The sequence below is a fragment of the Urocitellus parryii genome (assembly GCF_045843805.1).
Source record: "Urocitellus parryii isolate mUroPar1 chromosome 10 unlocalized genomic scaffold, mUroPar1.hap1 SUPER_10_unloc_1, whole genome shotgun sequence".
In the NCBI taxonomy this organism is placed as follows: domain Eukaryota; kingdom Metazoa; phylum Chordata; class Mammalia; order Rodentia; family Sciuridae; genus Urocitellus; species Urocitellus parryii.
Window position 1 is genome coordinate 1,636,262 of NW_027551754.1, and position 21,309 is coordinate 1,657,570.

General features: G+C 35.4%; 1 pseudogene; it reads left to right on the forward strand.

Moving 5' to 3' along the window:
- Nucleotides 1-7,325: 7,325 nt before the first annotated feature.
- Nucleotides 7,326-9,913, forward strand: LOC144251231 (zinc finger protein 366 pseudogene; annotated as a pseudogene).
- Nucleotides 9,914-21,309: the final 11,396 nt, after the last annotated feature.

Genomic DNA, 21,309 nt, shown 5'->3' on the forward strand with positions numbered 1-21,309 from the left:
GCAGAGTTCATTTAAGATCATAAACTCTAGCCAGTGTTATACTGCTCAATAATTCTGTCCCTTAGTTTCTTGTTCTCTGTAATTAGAATAACAAGATTTTATTGTAGGAATGAATTATTTTAAATAAAGCAATGATAATAATAATGCAGGATACATGAGAAAACAATATGTAAGAGCTGAAGGAAAAATGAGGATAGGATAAAAAATAATTCAGGAAAACTAATTAAAGAAGTATTAATTAACTAAAATGTGGCCTGACATAATGAAAACAGTAAAAGTTTGAATTTGATCTTACAGTGTTCTTACAGAAGGCCAGGATCTTGATATGCATTCAGTGGTTGAAGAAAATAATTCCAAGTCAAAACTTGACTTCAGATCAAGTAATATTTTAAAAATCATTATTATGTAAATATAATTTACCGGGGTCAAAACTTTAGAGTAAATCTAAGAAAAAGTGGTTGAAGAAAAAAGTAAATTATTTTCTCTACGACCAATGTAAAACAAAAGAGAAAATAAATGTGTTGCTGAGAAAATATTAGCAGTGAAGAAGGAGAAAAAAATAATGCTGAAGCATAGGACTTTTTCAAATGTTGATGGAGTTTCAAGAATAACATTGACAAGAATAATTAATAAAAATAATAGCTATACATAAATTGTCCTTTAAGGATAGCAAATTTTGAAGATTGCAAAATCCTCATCATTTCTATCCAGGTGTTAGTAGAAATTGCTTTGATTTTGTTAACCATAGAATAATGCTAGTACAATTTAAATTTATAAAAAATGTAATAACTCAAATTTTCAGCAATGCTAAGAGATGAAAACACTATCAACTTCACAGTATGTATACATCTAGAAAATAAACTCCATATCCACTAGCCTGAGCTCCAGACCCCACACATGAGTGTGGTGGGCAAGGGCACAGTTGTCTTAAACAGACACATCCCACAGTGAATGCTAAATATTGAGAGCAATACTGAGATCTAATAGATCCAATAATAACTATTAAGAGATTGAAAGGAAGAAGCTCAGAAAGCTATGGGAGCTGATTGTGAACACACTGCTTCTTTAGAGTAAGGAGGTCACTTGGAAGGAAGAGCATCTTCCTTTTCCTGCTCTTTTTTTCCTTCTACCACCCAATCCAGGAGATTGGGTGATAGAAGAAAAGAAGAGAGCAGAAAAAGAAACTAACGGTCCTGTTGAAACACAAGCACATTATAAATTCAGCCTATATTTGTTTCCTATTGTATTGCTGCTGTAATAAATGACTACAAGTGGGCGACTTAAATGACTCAAATCTTTTATAGTTCTGCAGGCTGGAAGTCTGAAACCATTGCAGCAGGATGAAGTCAAGGTGTCAACTGGAATGATCCTTCTGGAGATTCTACAGGAAAATGTTTCTGGCCTTTCTAAGCTTCTAGTGGTTTCCTATATACTCAGCCTTTGCAACTTTCTTTCCTCTTCAAAATGTGTCAATCAAATTCCTCCTTCAGCAAGGGCAATGCATTCTGTCTCACCCCAGTTTCACTCTTACAAGGACCCATGTGATTACACTGGCTCCACCCTTGTAACCCGGGATAGTCTCCCCATCTCAAGATGCTTGGTTTGACCATAAAAGTCCCTTTCTTCTTACAAAGCAGCAATCACAGATTCTGGGGATTAAGACACAGACACATTTGGAGGACCACAATTGAAATTAACTACCTTCTCCCTACTGAAATAGTATAAAATGAAACATAAAAGAAACTGCAGTTTTCTATGCTAATGAAAGAGGGCAGTCTTGAACTAAGAAAACTAGTTAGACCCTCAAACATTTCCTATATCTGCATACAACTAAGATCACTGGTCCCTAGGGCAGGAGGCAGGGCATTAGGAAATGAAGAAAGAGTGGGAAGACGTCATCTATGAAGTGCTTCAGAAAGAAGAAAAAAATCAGACAACTGAACTGAAAATATTTCAAATTGTGGAAATTCTTTCAACAAGCACAAGTTCAAGTCAGAAGACAACTGCATCACAATACTCTAACCTCATAAAATATACTCAAGAAGAATTTTATGTGAGGAAAACATCTCAAATTGAGAACTGAAAAAGTCAGGAAAATATGTAAAAACCAGAAGGATGTCAAATAAGCATTCATCAAACTTAGGAAAAATTCTTGAACAAAAAAACCACATCTTAAAAAAGTAAAGATTAAATTCCAAGTTACCAAAACAAGAGTATATTCACTTAAAATTTAATGAACATTGACAAGATGCCTAAAAACAGATAAGAGAATCAATAAAAAATTTTAAAATCAGAAAGGAACATTCAAAAGAAAATCTAAAGTATTTTCAACTAGATTATGAGGATGAAGAAATAAAACAAAACAATGTCAAATAAATAATACATAATAACAAAAGCAAACTTAACATTAATCTGTATATTAAAAGGAGTTAAAAAGGAAGCTGAAGAATCAGACTACATAAAGAAGGAACCATAATACTTTTGATAACATACTAGTGGCAACAAAATAAAATGGCAGAGTTGAAACCATGTATGTTGGTCATCTAATTAAATGTAATTGGACTTAACTCACATATTTAGAAGATTTTCAGAGTGGTTCCCTAACAGAAATCAACTCTGTGTTGTTTAAATAAAAAGATTTCTTTTGTACAAATTTTTAATTTGTTTTAATTATTTATACATGACAGTATAATGTATCTATGCACTTTGATATATCATATGTAGGTGGGATATAATTTCTCATTTCTCTGAGTGTACATGTTATAGAATCACATTGGGCATGCAGTCACACATATACATAAAGTAATAATGTCTGTTTTGTTCTACTATCCTTCCTATCTTCACACCCCTCCCTTCATTTTCCTCTATCAAATCTGAGGTAACTTTATTCTTCTCTAGTGCCTGCCCCCCTTATTGTGAATTAGCATCCTCATTATAGAGAAAACATTCAGCCTTTTTTTTTTTTTTTTGGTCAAAAGAGGTGGTTTCATTCCAAGTTTTCTGAAGGAATCTCCATACTGCTTTCCATAGTGGTTGTACCAATTTGCAGTCCCACTAGCAATGTATGAGTGTACCTTTTTAAATGAAAAGATTTCTAAAATAACTCTCAGAAGCCAGACACACACACACACACACACACACACACACACACACACGGGTCACAGATATATATGTACTTGTTTACATATGAAGAAATTAAAGGTCATATTCCAATATTAGATAGAAATTCAGGATGATAAAGAAGTATATATGGCTAATAAAACAATTTGAGATTCTGAAAGCTCCAGTTCACTTTGAGGTGTAACTATCAATATTTCTATATAGAAAAACATAGTGATCTTCATAAGCAGAAAATATAGGAGATACAAAATAATAATTATAATAATAATAATTAGAAACACTAACCAGAGACCAATACAACAATCACAGTTAAAAACAGGCTGAATGAACCAGCCAATAAGGACAAAATCATTAAAAACATAAATCTTAAGACAGATTTTAAGGTAATGTCTCAAATATTATACATTTTAAGAGTGAGTACATTCAGCATGCAAAGAGCATTCACAAAAATTTTGCTCAAATATTATATTTTAAAATAGCATTAATAAATTATATGTCAAATAAAACTTACACTCTCTGATAAAATTATTAGAACACTAGAAATTAATAAGAATCTAACAAAGTCTTTCCACTTGGAAATTTGAAATCTCTCTATTCTAAAAGCCCCTGAGTAAAAGGGTGAAATGCAAGTTCAAAATGAAAGCCTTGTAAACTGTGATAATATAAACATTTCATATAAAGAGGGAACACTTGAAGCAGTGGATAGAGGAAAAGCTAATTCTTTACTCTATCAATAAAATCTAAGCAATGTGCATAATAAATTAAAAGGAAACAAATATAGTTAATAATATAAAAAGAGAAGTTGGTGAGACAGAACAAAGAAAGGTATTATAAACAACTAATAAATCAACATATTCATTTAAAATTGATAAAATAGGCAAACAAATGAAAAAACTGGAAAAAATAAATCTCAAAAATAAAAAAAATACAAAGGAAACATTTAAAAAAGAAATAAGAAAAATATACTAGGCACAGATATTTAGCAACACTTAAGTCCAGAATATTTTTTTTAAAGAGAGAGAGAAGAGAGAGAATTTTTTTTTTGAGAGAGAGAGAGAGAGAGAGAGAGAGAGAGAGGAGAAAGAGAATTTTTTAATATTTATTTTTTAGTTTTCGGCGGACAGAACATCTTTGTATGTGGTGCTGAGGATCGAACCCGGGACCCATGCATGCCAGGCAAGTGCGCTACTGCTGGAGCCACATCCCCAGCCCCCAGAATATTTTATTGCTACATAAATTGTTCTAGAGTTTATATAAAGCTTACACCCAAACCCAATGAATAAAATTCCCTGAAGAAAATTATATAAAAAACTTAGTAATTCACACTGATACTAACAGCCTCGGTAAAGCATTAGCAAGCAAGTATATATTTAGTACTATATTCAGATAGCAATATGTTGTGATAAAAATGTATCATCTTCAGTTGTTTGTTTTTCTAAGAATTCTTCCACATTAATTTTTCAGACCTGCAGTTACTGTCCCTACAAAGGATTCAGACAACTGACTCAAGGACAAAAACATGTAATGAAATCATGTTGAATGATATTTGGAGCATACTTCCATAAATGAAATCTTTCCTCAACTAGCTTCAACAATATTAGTGAGGACCAGGCCATCCCTGATGACCCCTACTGCACGTTTGATCAAGAGCAAAACCAAAGGGAGAGCAGTAAAAAGAAAAGATTCTTCCCATCCTTGGGCAAGATATGCTTCAGGACTAAGTCAAACTTAACAACAGGATTCTGCAGAATGTTTGTTTGGAATTGAGTTTGTCTGCTGAGGAAAGAACATGTTGATTTATGCCTTAGAAGTGTATTTGTGTTGGTGAAAAGGCAAGAAGGGATTAAAGTTACTTATAGAATTTTGTTGACCAGAGTGAATCCACCACAGATTGACTAACGTTCAAAATGTGAGGCAGCCACCAATTGATTTACTTTCAGAAGAAAGCTCACTGTAGTGATCTGTCACTGATCAATTAAATATGAAATCAGTTATGGTTTTGCCTGTTATGGTTGAGTAACTGCCATTAATTAAAATTTTTAAATCTGTTCTGATATTCATTTATAATTATTGATATAGATTCCTTCCCTCCACAGAACTATGGGAATTCATTTTTGTCATCACCATGACCTTGTTGTAGATCAGGAAATGCTCCCCACTCTAGACAAGTGGAATTAGTTTAATAATTTGAGCTTTCTATTCTAAGGACCCATTTTCTCATTGTCCAGTTGGTTTGTTGATCTACAGCTTTCCTCACTAAACCCACTTGTTTGCAAAATACTTTAGGAGTATATCATTGCAGCATTATAACATAACAGAACAAAAATCTCCTAAGCACAGTGTGCATTAGGCTGTGTAAATTTACAGAGCTCAAACAATATTTTATTTTTATTCTAAAGAAAAGATAGAATCCAAAATATTTTGGGTCAAGCACAACTTACTGCTTTTCTATTATACCTAATTTCTCCATTCCCTCAACTTTTAATATTTACTCATATGTATATTGCTGTTTGCATGTTTCACCATTTAATAAATGTTTGCTTAATCAAAAACTAAGATTAACTAATGATCATAGTTATCAGACAGAGGTAAGATTTTACATTTTTGTTCAATTGTATTTTGGATATATTAAATTTTACCCTATTTTGTGGCAGAATAATAGAATATTGTGCCAAAGATTAATAATTACTTACATAATATTTATTCTCTCTTGTTTAAAGGGATAATTCCAAGTTGAGTGGAGACACCTCCCAAAAGTTGCATTACTTCCCTATAGTTGGTGCTAAACAGATATAATTTATGACATTGGGCTTCAGGAAAAACTCATTAAAGTGTGCTGTCTACTATCATGATCATTTGCCATCACCTTTTTCCTTTTCCCTTCCTATTTATCTTCACTAGAAAGGTGATGAGATACTAGAAATGGAGAATCATCTACTGACATGAATAATCTGAAGAAAAACCATGGAAGGGACATGGACAATAGTGATACCATAAAACAATCATGCTGGCTGTGCACTGCTTTCCTTTTATTTCCCTCAGAGACATAAAAATCCTTTCTTATTTGTATAGAAAGACTTGTTGTTTTTGTTATGTGTGTAATTATATCCAGTTAAATTTATGCATACTTTCTACAAATACCTTTAAATAAGTGTTATTTCTATGCTCAGTAATACCAATTTATACTAAATAATCATAGAACAAAAATAAATTGCATTGTTTTTCATTGATGTGGGTCACATAAAGTGGGCTTTAGCACACATAGTCAGATGTTTTATACTAGAAAAAGACAACAGAAAAAAATATATACTTACATATGCATTCTCTCTCTCTCTCTCTCTCTCTCTATATATATATATATATATATATATATATATATATATATATACTTTTGCTGATATATGTTGCACAGAACTTTAGTGTTCAAATATTGAATATTTATTTTGGGTTCTACTGTCATTGATCAATATTTATTTTGGGTTCTACTGTCATTGATCAATATTTATTTTGGGTTCTACTGTCACTGATCAGTTTAAACATAGGCATAAAATTGGGTGCATAGTGGAGTTTGAAATATTCAGACTCAAAATCAACTGAACCATACACATTTAAAAGCTGTTTTAGTATCATGTAGATCTAGTGGATATTTATGGTACTATAGAAAATAATAATGACATATATTAATGATTCTCTATGACACTGGGATCTGTAGTAAAGAAAAATTCAATCACCTTTTGAAATATCCTCATGACAAGAGATATAGCTTGGCATTTATTATCCTTCTACTAAGAGCAAACTTTACTCTTACATGCCTCTGCTTAATCAACCTTAAAATAATTTAATTTTGATCATTAATTCCTTATTACAATACTAAATATAACAAAAGAGAGACAGATTTTATTGAATATTAAAGAACATTTTGATTGATTCTAAGCCAAAAAGTAACTGCTTCATATTTTCACTGGCATAAGTGTGCTTTCTATTTCCTTTATGTAAAGTTTGCTGCATTGGAAGGCCTATTTAGGAAAAAGTGGAACCGAAGCATTGTTTTGTATCTGCTTCATAGACATTTTCATGTCTTCTACTGCTTCTTTTCTAGAAATTCTCCAAGTTGTGGTTAAAGTCTTTAATGGCTATTATTAAAAATGTAAATAGACACTTAAATATATTTCAAGGAAAGCACGTGGCTTGTCCCTGAGTCTAACATGCAAGCAATAGGTATGTTTGTTTAAAGAGAATGATATTAACAAATGAGCATTTGCAATGACACATGCTCACTCCTTCCTCAGGGGAGATTCGTCACACTACAGATGTAATTCTTGAGGTATTCAGGGTACAGTGTAATCACACTGTATATGTACAGTAGTGCCCCAGCTTTGAGCCTGTGTATGCAGAAGTTTTTGGCAACTTGAAGGAGACTCATACGTTTTCTGAGTTTAGTTTCCAAAAGCAAATGTCCTGGCATATAGGACATTCAAAATTCCTGCTATATGTGAAAGCCAACAAAGTTTATGGGTAGACATAGGAAATATTGTTCTATTTTAATGTGTTTTTCTTCCAGGCAAAGTTTAGATTCATCAGTTATCTTGCTTGTCTGTGTTAAAGCATGAGTGGGAAGAAGGGCATAAAGTATGTTGGCCTTAATATCAGCAGATCAGACAAGAACTGGACTGAATCACATTTTGACTGCTTACTCCCTGTGCAACCTTTCACAAAGCAATTAACCTTCAGACACTCAGTTTTATCATCTGCTAAATGGCAATTACTGTTTCCCCAGATACAAACAGTGAAGGAAATTTTAGAAGGGCACCTAATAAAGTGGCTGGGACATTGTATGAAGTCAGTTAATATTAGTCTAATTGAAATTTTATTGTGAAAACATAGAGATAAACTCCAATATAGAATCCAGTAGTTTATTAAGGTTCATTGGAAAGGAACCCTGATAACTATCTGATTCCAGGACAGAATAAATCATGTTTGATCATGACACTAGCATCTTGAATAAATAATACTTATCTATTGGAGTTGGATAATATTAACAAAATACTTAGAAGAATAAGTGCAACAGTTCTTATATTTCGATGGTGGATATTGTTTCTAAAAATCTGGCTAATTTACAAAACATTTAAGTGGCATAGGCAGGGAGATTTCAAGGAATAGTTCTATGATGGGACATTTTAAGAAGAGTTGCAGAAGCATAAGTTGAAGAGACACATCTCAAAGGAAAAGGAAGTAGACAGGAGAGCGAGGAGACTAAGCAGAAGGTGGAGAGGGTGGACGTGAATGTCCAGATCGATGACAGCTACTATGTGGACGTGGGTGGGGCGCAGAAGCGCTGGCAGTGCCCAACCTGTGAGAAGTCCTACACCTCCAAGTACAACCTGGTGACCCACATCCTGGGCCACAGCGGGATCAAGCCGCACGCGTGCACCCACTGCGGGAAGCTTTTCAAGCAGCTCAGCCATCTGCACACCCACATGCTGACCCACCAGGGCACGCGGCCCCACAAATGCCAGGTGTGCCATAAGGCCTTCACCCAGACCAGCCACCTCAAGCGCCACATGATGCAGCACAGCGAGGTGAAGCCGCACAACTGCCGTGTTTGCGGCCGGGGCTTTGCCTACCCCAGCGAGCTCAAGGCCCACGAGGCCAAGCACGGCAGTGGGCAGGAGAACATCTGTGTGGAGTGCGGCCTTGACTTCCCTACGCTGGCCCAGCTGAAGAGACACCTCACCACGCACCGGGGCCCCATCCAGTACAACTGCTCCGAGTGCGACAAGACCTTCCAGTATCCGAGCCAGCTGCAGAACCACATGATGAAGCACAAGGACATCGGGCCCTACATCTGCTCGAGTGTGGCATGGAGTTCGTGCAGCCCCACCATCTCAAGCAGCACTCGCTCACGCATAAGGGTGTAAAGGAGCACAAATGTGGCATTTGCGGGTGTGAGTTCACCCTGTTGGCCAACATGAAGAGACATGTGCTGATCCACACCAACATCCGTGCCTACCAGTGTCACCTCTGCTACAAGAGCTTCGTGCAGAAACAGACTCTCAAGGCACGTATGATTGTCCACTCTGATGTGAAGCTCTTCAAATGCAAGCTGTGTGGGAAGGAATTCAACCGGATGCACAACCTAATGGGCCACATGCACCTGCACTCAGACAGCAAGCCCTTCAAGTGCCTCTACTGTCCCAGCAAATTCACCCTGAAGGGGAACCTGACACATCACATGAAAGTCAAGCATGGAGTGATGGAGCGGGGACTTCACTCTCAAGGTTTGGGAAGAGGAAGAATCACCTTGGTGCAGTCAGCTGGTGTCCTGAGGAGTTTGGAGCAGGAGTAGCCTTTTGACCTCTCCCAGAAGCATGGGGTAAAGGGGCCCATGTTCCAGTTGGATGGGGAAAGTGCCCGGGGCAGCCCCTGCCATGAAGAGGAGGACGATGACAATTGCTAAGAGGTGGAACCCTACAGCCCTGGCCTGGCCCCCCAAAGCCAGCAGCTTGGTACACCCCAGGATCTGTCCACCAAGCCCAAGCAGGCCCCTGAGGGGTCAGAGGACAACTGCAAGGAGAAGGAGGATGTGCCCAAATAAGAAGAGGAGGAGAGGAGCAAGGACCACCATGAGGCAGAAGGTGTTCAGGAGCGAGATTGTGCCCGAAGAGACCAGCGTCTCAGCCTCAGAGTTTTCCAGAGCTCCCAGCGGGGCCCCTCTTTTTCTGATTACTTATACTTTAAGCACAGAGATGAGAGTTTAAAAGAATTACTGGAAGCAGTGTTTTGGGGTATCTAAGTGGACAGCTTTAAAATTACATTTGGAAAATGAGAAGTAGGCAGTTCAAATATAGCTTTCTGCATGAACTGTCATTTGCTGGGGACTGACTGGCAATGCCAGTCCTTACAGATGGCTCATACTAAATGAGCCAGCCTAGGTAGTGTAAATGCTTCCCAGGTCATTTCTTGGGTCCTTCATAATTTTAGCATGCAGGCAGGGTGTTCAGTGTTATTTTATGCATCACCCCTGTAACGAACTATGCATATTCTTTTAGATTTCTAATTGTAAGCTGAACCTGAGGTGCTTTCATAAATTCTGTTTTTCTTTTACTAATATGTAATACATGGAAAATTTCCTTCTAGTTGCAAAACTATGGTGCTTGATGAGTTACCTCATTAATAACTCTCTAGTCGAGTTCATGAAAGTGATAATATTTTTCCAGAAATATATAGCTGTATATATAAAAATAGACTTTGTTAAATAATCAGAAAACCAGAAATAACACAGAAGGGTGAGCTTTTGAAAAGGATATTCTCAAGTAGTTGCTATAGATAAAAGATGAAACTTCAGAAAAAGATGAGTAGTTTTGAGAATGATGCTAGCCTGAGGCTTGGCATAAATAGCTTTTACAATGTCGAGGTAAGTTCCTGTTATCCCTAGTTTTTCTAGTGTTTTGAACATAAAGGGATGCTGTACTTTGTCGAATGCTTTTTCTGCATCTATTGAGATGATCATATGGTTCTTATCTTTAAGTCTATTGATGTGGTGAATAACATTTATTGATTTCTGTATATTGAACCATCCTTGCATCCCAGGGATGAATCCTACTTGATCATGGTGTACAATTTTTTTGATGTGCCTTTGTATCCGATTTGCCAGAATTTTATTGAGGATTTTTGCATCTAGGTTCATCAGAGATATTGGTCTGTAGTTTTCTTTCTTTGAGGTGTCTTTGTCTGGTTTCGGAATCAGGGTGATGTTAGCCTCATAGAATGAATTTGGCAGAGCTCCCTCTTTTTCTATTTCCTGAAATAACTTGAAAAGTATTGGTATTAATTCTTCTTTAAAGGTTTTGTAAAACTCCGCTGTATACCCATCCGGTCCTGGGATTTTCTTGGTTGGAAGTCTTTTGATTGCTTCTTCTATTTCATCTATTGATATTGGTCTGTTTAAGTTGTGGGTATCCTCCTGACTCAGTCTGGGCAAATCATATGACTTAAGGAATTTATCTATGTCTTCACTATCTTCTATTTTATTGGAATATAGGTTTTCAAAATAATTTCTAATTGTCTTCTGTATTTCTGTAACGTCTGTTGTAACATTGCCTTTTTCATCCCGTATGTTAGTAATTTGAGTTCTCTCTCTTCTTCTCTTCATTAGCATGGCTAGGGGTCTGTCGATCTTATTTATTTTTTCAAAGAACCAACTTTTAGTTTTGTTAATTTTTTCAATAGTTTCTTTTGTTTCAATTTCATTGATTTCCACTCTGATTTTAATTATTTCTTGCCTTCTGCTACAATTGCTGTTGTTTTGCTCTTCCTTTTCTAGGTCTTTGAGATGAAGTGTGAGCTCATTTATTTGTTGGTTTTTCCTTTTTTTGAGGTATGACCTCCAGGCGATGAATTTCCCTCTTAAAACTGCTTTCATTGTGTCCCATAGATTCCGATATGTTGTGTCTGTATTTTCTTTTATCTCTAGGAATTTTTTGATTTCCTCCTTTATGTCTTCTGTAACCCATTGATCATTCAGTAACATATTGTTCATTTTCCATGTGATGTAGGATTTTTCCTTCCTTCTTTTATCATTGATTTCCATTTTCATTCCATTATGATCAGATAAAATGCATGGTATTATCTCCACCCCTGTATATTAACTGAGGGATGCCCTATGGCATAATATATGGTCTATTTTTGAGAAGGATCCATGTGCTGTTGAGAAAAAAGTATAGCCACTTGATGTTGGATGATATATTCTATATATGTCAGTTAAGTCTAGATTGTTGATTGTGATATTGAGTTCTATAGTTTCTTTATTCAACTTTTGTTTGGAAGATCTGTCCAATGGTGAGAGAGGTGTGTTGAAGTCACCCAAAAATCAACCATGCTTAAATTCCTTCTGGATCTTTTGTCCTGCTTTGGCTCATCAGATGGGGCATTTGAAACATATTTGCAGATGACTGGACAATGCTCAGGGGGTCCCATTTCCTCAGACTAACCTCTGGTGTCCCAAGCACAGCTCCCTTCTGGAGACCATTGCTCTGTGGTCCCATGCCCCATAAAAAAGCAGCAGGGAGACTTGTTGGCAGTGAGCAATAGACCTCTCCCCAGGGCTGGAGGTAGGGAGTGGGTGGGGAATTCTCCCTGAAACAAGTTCTGACTTATTCAGGGTATTTATTGGAACAATCATCAGCTAATCTCTATAAGGAAGACCTGGGCTATGTTCTCAATGCACATCTGGAAGAGCATTTTAAAAAAATACTAATGCCAGGGTCTCAATGACCCATCCCAGGATTCTGATTTAATTGGTTGGGAATGGAGCCTTTGCTCTGGTCATTTCCATATTACCCTGAGTGGGGTATGCACAGCCAGGATTGAGAAGGATTCACTGGGCTCTGATAACCCTCATCCATTTCTGTGTCAGCCAGGACCCCCCTCCCAGGGACTCCACAAATATTTCTGCCCCTGGCTCCAGACTCATTGAGGTGGAGGTCAGGATACCTGTAATCATGATGCTGACTCAGGTTTTTGTACCTGTTCTGGAAGATCCTCACAAGGAGACACACATACTCTATACAAATACATGCTCTTTGTGCTAGGAGATGCCTGTGTTGTTCATGGTCACTTTTTATGTTGACAGTGACTCATTGCTCTTGTCAGATGCTGGCACCACAGCTCCCTCCAGCACAGAGGACCTACATAGCAGATTGGGCCTGGCCCATGGGCCTTAGTTAAGCACTGGCACTGAGCACAGCAATACTGATGGGGCTGCGTATGTTCAACTCTGACCCTGGTAGGTACTGTCTGTGTTTGTGTACACATGATCACTGCCTCCAGTTTGGGAGTTTCAGTTTTTATTTGTAGAGCTAGGTACTGCTGGTTACTGCTTCCTCTCCTCCCAAAATCCCTAGTTAATTTCTTTTGAAGAGCTAGTTCATCTCCTGGGGCTGGAGGCTGGCTTTTTCTATGGGCCATGGTTCTTCCCTGTTAGCCTCATCTAGTCCCCACCATTGACCTGTGGGACCCCTGATCCATTTCTACTGCCACCTTCCTAAATTTCCTTCCTTTAGCATCACCACTGCTGGGAAGTGTTGAAGTTTGGGTTTCTTACTGCCACCCATGTTCCATGGAACCCACCAAGAGGATGGTGGAGAGAATACTGTGGGTTTCTACATCCACCAGCACAACTCTGGGCCAAAAATTATTCCAAGTCCTCAGAGGGACCAGTTCCCTTTCATTCCCTAGGAATACAGCTCATTGGTGCCTTTGATGAAATTGTTCAGGGAGCGGGCAGAGTGGTCTGTGACACCCCCCAGCTCTTTATGATCCTGTTACATGTGTATTCACTCAGCAACCTTGTATTAAAGACCTAATATGTGCAGTGCCTGACTACACGTGCTGCAGACTTCCAGTTGCTTCTGCTATGCCCAGTTGGAATAGCAGCCAGGAATATCTAGAGGAGCATGCTCTAGTCCCTTCCAACCAAGACAAATCCTGTGGGAATGCTTGAGGAACCCATTAATGTTGAGGTGGAGAGAGTATGGTCTAGAAGAGTGGTCTTCAAGTTGTTTTGAGAAGTCAAAGGTCTCTCTCAGGCCTCTGTAGAGCCACTAGGGGAGAAGCTCTTAGTCCCCATGCCCATTTCACTCAAAGTGACTCAAACTTTGTCTGTTTTGAATGTTAATATTCTAAGAAAAGTTTCCTTTGGCAGGAGAAAAAAGGTCTCAGGAAGGTAAGAAAAATTTATGATGGGGTGTGTTCCAAGGCCTGTTTTTAGTTTTTGACTTTGGATACAAGAGACTTAATGAAGCCGATAAGTACTACAGCACTGGCCCTCTGAGAGCCAAGGCTGAAATCTTGGTTGTAACCAATGTCCTGGTTTTTCCTGGGATGATCCTGGTTTATATCTCCTGTCCCGGGGTAATTACTAACAGTGTCCCTTAATCCTCAAAAGTATCCCAACTTACATGATACCTTACATGAGCACCTGGTGAATGAACACAGAGCTAAAGAAAGGGTTGGCCAGCCTTGCCTGATGAGCTGACTAACCAGAATACAGGTCTGAAGGAAGGCCCACTGGGGCCATCCTCAGAGAATGAAGGAATGATGTCATCCAAGGTTACCACCATCCCAAGGCCATGGCCTTCATCACATTGTGAAACTCTGAAAATGGGACATGACCAAATGCTTTCCAGGCTTTTGACCACTGTCACTTTGAACCAACCAATGACCCAGCCAGGTGGCAAGTCTTTCATCCTCTGTATTCAAGTCGGAGACTGCCCCTCTTGTTGCTTTGTAGTCCCTCTTTTCATTTTCTCTTTCTAAAAATTTGATTCCACATTGGACATGAGACTAAAGCTGACCTTTCATAAATCCACAAAAGTAACTAGTTTATTTGTATATGAGTAGTTGCATGAGAAAACCCACATGCATACTGTATTTATTAAGCCCTGAAGGCTTTTAATAAAATATTAATATTGTATTTTGAATTATGATCTTTGTCTGCTTTGCTGGAACAAAATGTAACAGAGATAACATTTAAAAATCCTTCCCATATTTGGACAACATTACACCAAATGTTGATTTTGTACAGAATTCAGGCTTCCTGTTTAAAAACTAAAACTCCAAGTGTTGAGCAGCCCAAGTTTGTGAATATTGCTTTCTGCTTCAGTGAAAAGGCGGTTTACCTAGAAATAGTTTGTAACCTATATTTTGTTAATTTAAGCAAATAAAGACATATTGAAAAAAAAGGAAAAGGAAGTAAATCAAATTAAACATAGTGAACTAAAAGTTTTTCTTGTTTTTTTTTTTTCTTTTTCTGGTTACCCAAGTAGGTTTGGGTTTGCATTAGAGAAGGCAATATCATGATTAATGTCTCTTGTGGTTTAAATTACACATATATTTTCAGGAATACATACTGTAATTAAGCCACAGTGTGTTTGAATTTATTTCTTTATTTTTATAATTATGTCCTCTAAAAACTGGGAGAAATTAAATACCATTTTAAAGGTAGAAAATTTTTTTCTCTACTGTTGAAATGAACATACTTTTTGATCTTTTGCCATGATGCATTCATACTAAAATGCCTATGAGTAACTGATGAAGGAAGTTTTTAGCCTTATGCTAATGCTGTGGTCACTGTTATCAAATCTACCTCTTCTTAGCTGGAAGACTCTATTTTAATATAATTTGCATATTAATTATTATAATTATCTGTGATTTGCAAACCAAATGTACACCTTTATTAAAAGATTTTTCTTACTCATGAGTCTCTAAATATCAACTGGATAATAGAACCAGAATTTTCTGAACTTTCCTTCTTTAGTTTGGTCCTCATAGCATGCTAAATGAGCTTTTCCAGCTATTCTTGAATTTGGTAAAGTCATTTTAGTTACTTAACAAGGAAAGCAATGAACTACTGTATTCCACATCAGTTTATTTGTGTATTTTAATATCTGATTTAGCATAGATGAGTAAGTACAGTGTCTTTTCTCTCTTTAGTGATATTTATTATTTGTATTTTCATAATTGAAATATTTGGCTATCTATCCTGGACTACTTTTGTAAGTACTGGAAGATGTATGATCTTATTAAGGTCTAAAATAGAATTTTAAAATTACTTGTATATTGCAGCTAAAGTTTGAACAAATATTGATATTGAGGAACTTCATTGTTTATTTTTATGCATCTTTACACCTCTTTGCAGAAATAAATAAGATAATGTTATTCATTTGTAAAGTATTACAAATGATGACAATATCCATTATACTTCTTATGTTATCAGTTAGATGTCTAAATGAAAAACTAAGAGTGAGATTATATGAAAAAATAGGATTCAAGTCTACAAATTACAGTATCCAGCCCAGGAAGGCATTCTTTCTTGTGTTAGACTTGTAGGAAGTCACCATCATCTCTAGAGATGTCCAGATAGCTAGACTGTAACAACTGGTCCAGAATGTCCAGCACATGATTAATGATATTAACTGACAATTTCCCTAGTGTTTTGGACTCATTTTCAAGTTAGAATCAACTAAATAAAGCAAAAATACATCCCTAACACATCACAGAGATGCTCCACTTCTAGTTAACCTGCTCCATGACATTTTATGCCAACATCCTCCAATTATGCCGCTTGTAAATCATTCCCTCTTTTTCACAGTGTCTTGCCACTCCTCTGCCTGTCATTGACTCTGCCCTAACACAAGTGGTGGCAGCTGACTCTCTGCTGAGACAAGTTCTGAACAAATTGCTTGTTCCTGTTTTTACTTGGTTGACTTTTTATTTCAGCATTGGCCTAAACTATATAAAATGACTTTAGTTTAATACCTTCAGTGTGACCTTTTTAATATGTTAGATTTTGTGCCAGGAATTGCTGTTTTGACAATTAACACATAGTGAGTTCATGCCTTCACTAGGTTTAAATTGGCAAAGAAAAAGAGCAGGTAAATATAAAATATTAATATGATGAAATAACTTTGAATGTAGAGGTAGGCACAGGTTGTTATGGGAACACAGTCACCTCCAAATAGGAAAGATTATGTAGCAGAATCTGAACTTGGTGGTCCATCCTTGTAATCACAAGGACTCTTGAGGGTGAGGCAAGAGGATTGTTTAAGTCAAGGCCACCCTCAGCAACTTAGTGAGACCCTATGCAACTTAATGAAAACCTATCTCAAAACAAAAAAATAAAAGAGTTGAGGATGTAGCTCAGTGGGAAAACACTCTGGGTTCAATCTCCCCTACCAAAAGAAAAAAACAAAAAGATTATGTAGCATAAAGAGACTAGTACATATGTAATACATTTTAAATGTTAATGTAAAAAATTAATAAATTATTTTACAAACAACAATCATTTTTATACTATTATTTTCAAGTAATTCCTTTTAACAAAAGGATTATCATTTTATTGTTATGACTTAATATAATTCCAATATATGTTTCTCAAATATTTCTTCAGATTTTCTTTTATGCTGATAGATATTCAGCTCAGCACATCTTTTTGTCTTTTGGGATTAATGAGATTAGAAACTCCTTTGATGAGTATGTAATAGATGTTTCCTCTTAGGTTCTCATATGTTTTTGACATTATACATGGATCAAATGGAAAATTGTACTAATTTTAATTTTGTAATTAGAATTCTTCAACTGTCTCACATTTAATTTTAGTTTAGAAAATAATTTCTGAACATTTTGGGGTAATTAATATATGATGGATTGCTTCTCTTCTTGAGGCTAAAATGTGGTGTTAACTACCTGGTGTGTTGCTTAACTGCTGAAATCTTTTTGAAATCTTAAAATTATTCACTATCTTAACACTATTGCCCCTCATAAGCTGTAGCTTAAAACAAACTTGAGATAATCTACAATTAAGCCAAATTCATGAACTTATTTTTTATCAAGTTTATTAAAAATATATAAATGGATTTAACTCTCAGTTTGCAAGGCACAGATTATCAAACTAGTGAATACACACACACACACATACACACGCAGACTCTATATGTTGATATCAAAAGACATAATGAAACTGAAGAGAGGAGAAATGTTTAAAATCAAAAGGAGAAATATGTTAGGAAAGTGTTTTAAAATATGTTTTGTTGGATATTTATTTTGCCATTGAGATTTAAAGGCCAAAAAACAATTTCAGAAATCTGTATGTGTCTATATCAAGGTAAAGTTTCAATTTGATGGAAGGATATAGTTATTACAGATTTTTCTGGATATAAATAAGGAAGCTTCAAAATATATAAAGCATATATCAGATAATTGACACAAGAGAATATGATAAATTAATTTTCATATTTGAAGACTTTTATACATATCTCAGTATTTTATCAAATAACTACACATTAAAATATAGACCAATTAGGGGCTCAGAGGTAGAGTGCTCGCCTAGTATGCATGAGGCACTGGGTTCAATCCTCAGTATCACATAAAAATAATTTAAAGATATTGTGTCCACCTATAACTAACATATATATCTAACATATATAACTAACATATATCTATATATCTATATATCTATATGTCAAAGGTGAGCTTTTAAAAAATATATATGAAACAATTAACATGTGTTACAATTGTCATAAAACACCTTTAGCTGATTTTTTAAAATTGGAATTATGTATTTATTTATTTATGGTACCAGGGATTAAACCCAGGAGTACTTAACCACTAATCCACATCCTCAGCACTTTTAGAAAATGTTTTAATCAGAGTCAGGGTCTTGTTGAGTTGCTTAGGGCCTTGAAAGTTGTTGAGGCTGGCTTTGAACTCATGATCCTCCTGTGTCAGCCTCTTAAGCCACTGGAAATACAGGCATGCACCACCGTGCCCAGCTTTAGCTGATTATTATAAAATACACATTTTAAAGTGTGAACTTGAGCATATATCATTCACTAAGGTCTGAGCCAACAAATTCTAAACAACAGGTTTTTTTATACAGACCAAAATTTCTTAACCAGGGGCTGAGATGTTGCTCTGCACTAGAACACTTGGTTCTTTCAAAAGATTAATAAAATTGACAAAACTTTAAGTAGAAATAAGGAAACAAAACAATGCAATAAAAGTACTAAAATGTAATAAAAATACTAGAATGCAAAAGTGTTACAATGTAAAATATAACTCCAAAGGCAATATTAGAATATAATGAAATTAACTTGGACAATTATATACACTCCTTGAAAAATATAAATTGCCAAAACTGACTAAAGAGGAACAAATCCAAATCATTCCTACAATCAATAAAATTTTAACACAGAAATTGGAATTTTCCCAAAACAAAATCCAACTTCTAGATAGTTTAGAATATGTTCATCCCACAATCAAAAGAAATTAATAGAAGGAGTCAGGGAGTTCATTTTAAATATTACTGCATAAGCTAAGTAACCCAAGGTTACTTAATCACTGAGCAACACTCCCAGCCCCTTTTATTTTTTATTTTATTACAGGGTCTTACTAAATTGCTTAGGGCCTCCATAAGTTGCTAAGGCTGGTCTTGAAATGAGGATCCTCCTGCCTCCTACTTCCATGTTGCTGGGATTACAGGTGGGCATCACCTTGCCAGGCTAGTCTATGCTTATCTTTGAAAGTCTTTATTTTCCTTTGATTCTGAAGGATAACTTTGCTGGGTATAGTAATCATTATTGACAGTTTAGTTATTTTATTTTGGGAATGGAAATACATGATTTCATGCCTTCCTGGTCTTTTGAGTTTATTCTAAGAAATATGCTGATATTTTGATAATAAGAATTGTAATGCAAAAAAAAGTACATGTATAAAGACATGAATTGGTGTGAACATACTTTATATACAAAGATATGAAAAAATGCTCTATATGTGTAATAAGAATTGTAATACATTCTGCTGTCATATATTTTAAAAATACAATAAATTAAATTAAAAAATAAATTAAAATAACAGAAAGTTTTACCTTGAAATCTACTTTCTGACAGGGTGCAGTAAGTAAATGTTGTGTGGATTTGTATGGAAAACTAAATACCTGTACCCAAAGGACAATATAAACATTTGATGATGTGTCTGAATCACAAATATCAAGGTACATTTTTATTGTTGATGTAATTAAATAAGAGAAGATTTTGAATAAAAATATTAATAAGGAAAAATATCTATATTGATTCCCTTTAAATTATGATCTCTCTCTCTCTCTCTCTCTCTCTCTCTCTCTCTCTCTCTCTCTCTCTCGTTATGGGTTTTTTGTTTCTTAAGTATGTAACTAAAAGACAACAGTATTGTTGAAGACCTGATCTTAATGTGTTTTAAATGAAGCAACAACAAGGAACTTCTGGTGGACCCAGATTCTAGTATAGAAGATAATTTTGCAGGGTCTAAGTGCTTGTTATGCTCTCTTCACACCAATAATAAATTAAGATTATATATTACTTCTCTTTGATTTTCCTTTCCATATTATAATTGTTAAGATGCTAATTAGCAAATGGTGTGTTTGTTCACCAATTAATTTATTTTGGATTTTTCAAAGTGTAGGAACAAATTAGCATGGCATATGACACACACTCACCATAACAGCATAACAAGCAAAATAAAATAAATGAATATGCACATATTAAAGTTACTTGGAAGATTTAATTTTATTTTAGTTTTTGAGAAAGAGGCTGATACTTTATATGCTTATTGGAAATTTCCATTAAATTGGGATATGTAGTAGATATTTCAGAAGGTTTTATTGAAATTAAACTGACCATTATTATGAGAAGAAGAACTTCTTTCTTATGTTGTGGAGATTTTCTTATATTGATTCATTGTGTGCATGTATTTCATCAACAGTTAATCTATACCAACATTCTAGAAACTTCTATCTTACTTGTATTCAGAATATGCCTGCACAATTTTTTATTCAACATAGATGAACCAAAATATCTTCTAAAATCCTACACAATAAAATTTCTGTTATTTGATGAGAACTAAATTTTAACAACTACAACAACAAAGCAGTCTCTTAATATCTTTATATGCAGACAAAGACACCTGGCATGTAGTAAGGATACATTAATAAAAAAATGAATAAATACAAAAGTGGATCAGTGACTTTCTAGATAACCAAAAATGATTTTGTAACAATAAATAACTAAAAATTGTTTTAGCTATTTGTTGTTATATTAGAATACCTCACAATATATGTAGAATGACAATTTTATATTTTTAATGAGGTAGAATGTGCTGGAGAGAAAATGGAATCTCTGGGTGACAGTCACACAGTATAATGGAGTAGCATAAAATAGTGCATACAAATGAGACAAGTTCTTTGGCAACATTTTTGTCATTGTATGTGCCATTTTTTCCCCTTTGAGAAAGTCCCTCTTCAGTGATAGTGCATTCTATCTGATATTGGAGTTTGGTTTGTGACTTTTGAAGGCAGCTCATGTTTGGATGCCAACATCATCACCTGTAAAGAAAGAAGATCTGTGTCATTTAGATCTATAACAGAACCTGATATTTACAAAAAGACCCTTGGCACAGAAGCATCAATTCTTAGAACCAAGCAACCTCTGCAGCAAAATGGCTTTAGAGAAGGGGAGACAATGGAATGCTTTATATTCTTTTGTTTATTTTGATCAAACTTATGTCTAAAGGTAATTGATGCCTTTCAAAGTGTAAATGGCCTCTTACCTTGAACTGAATTTAAATTTTGTTGCAGATATCAGTTCTCCTGTGAATTTA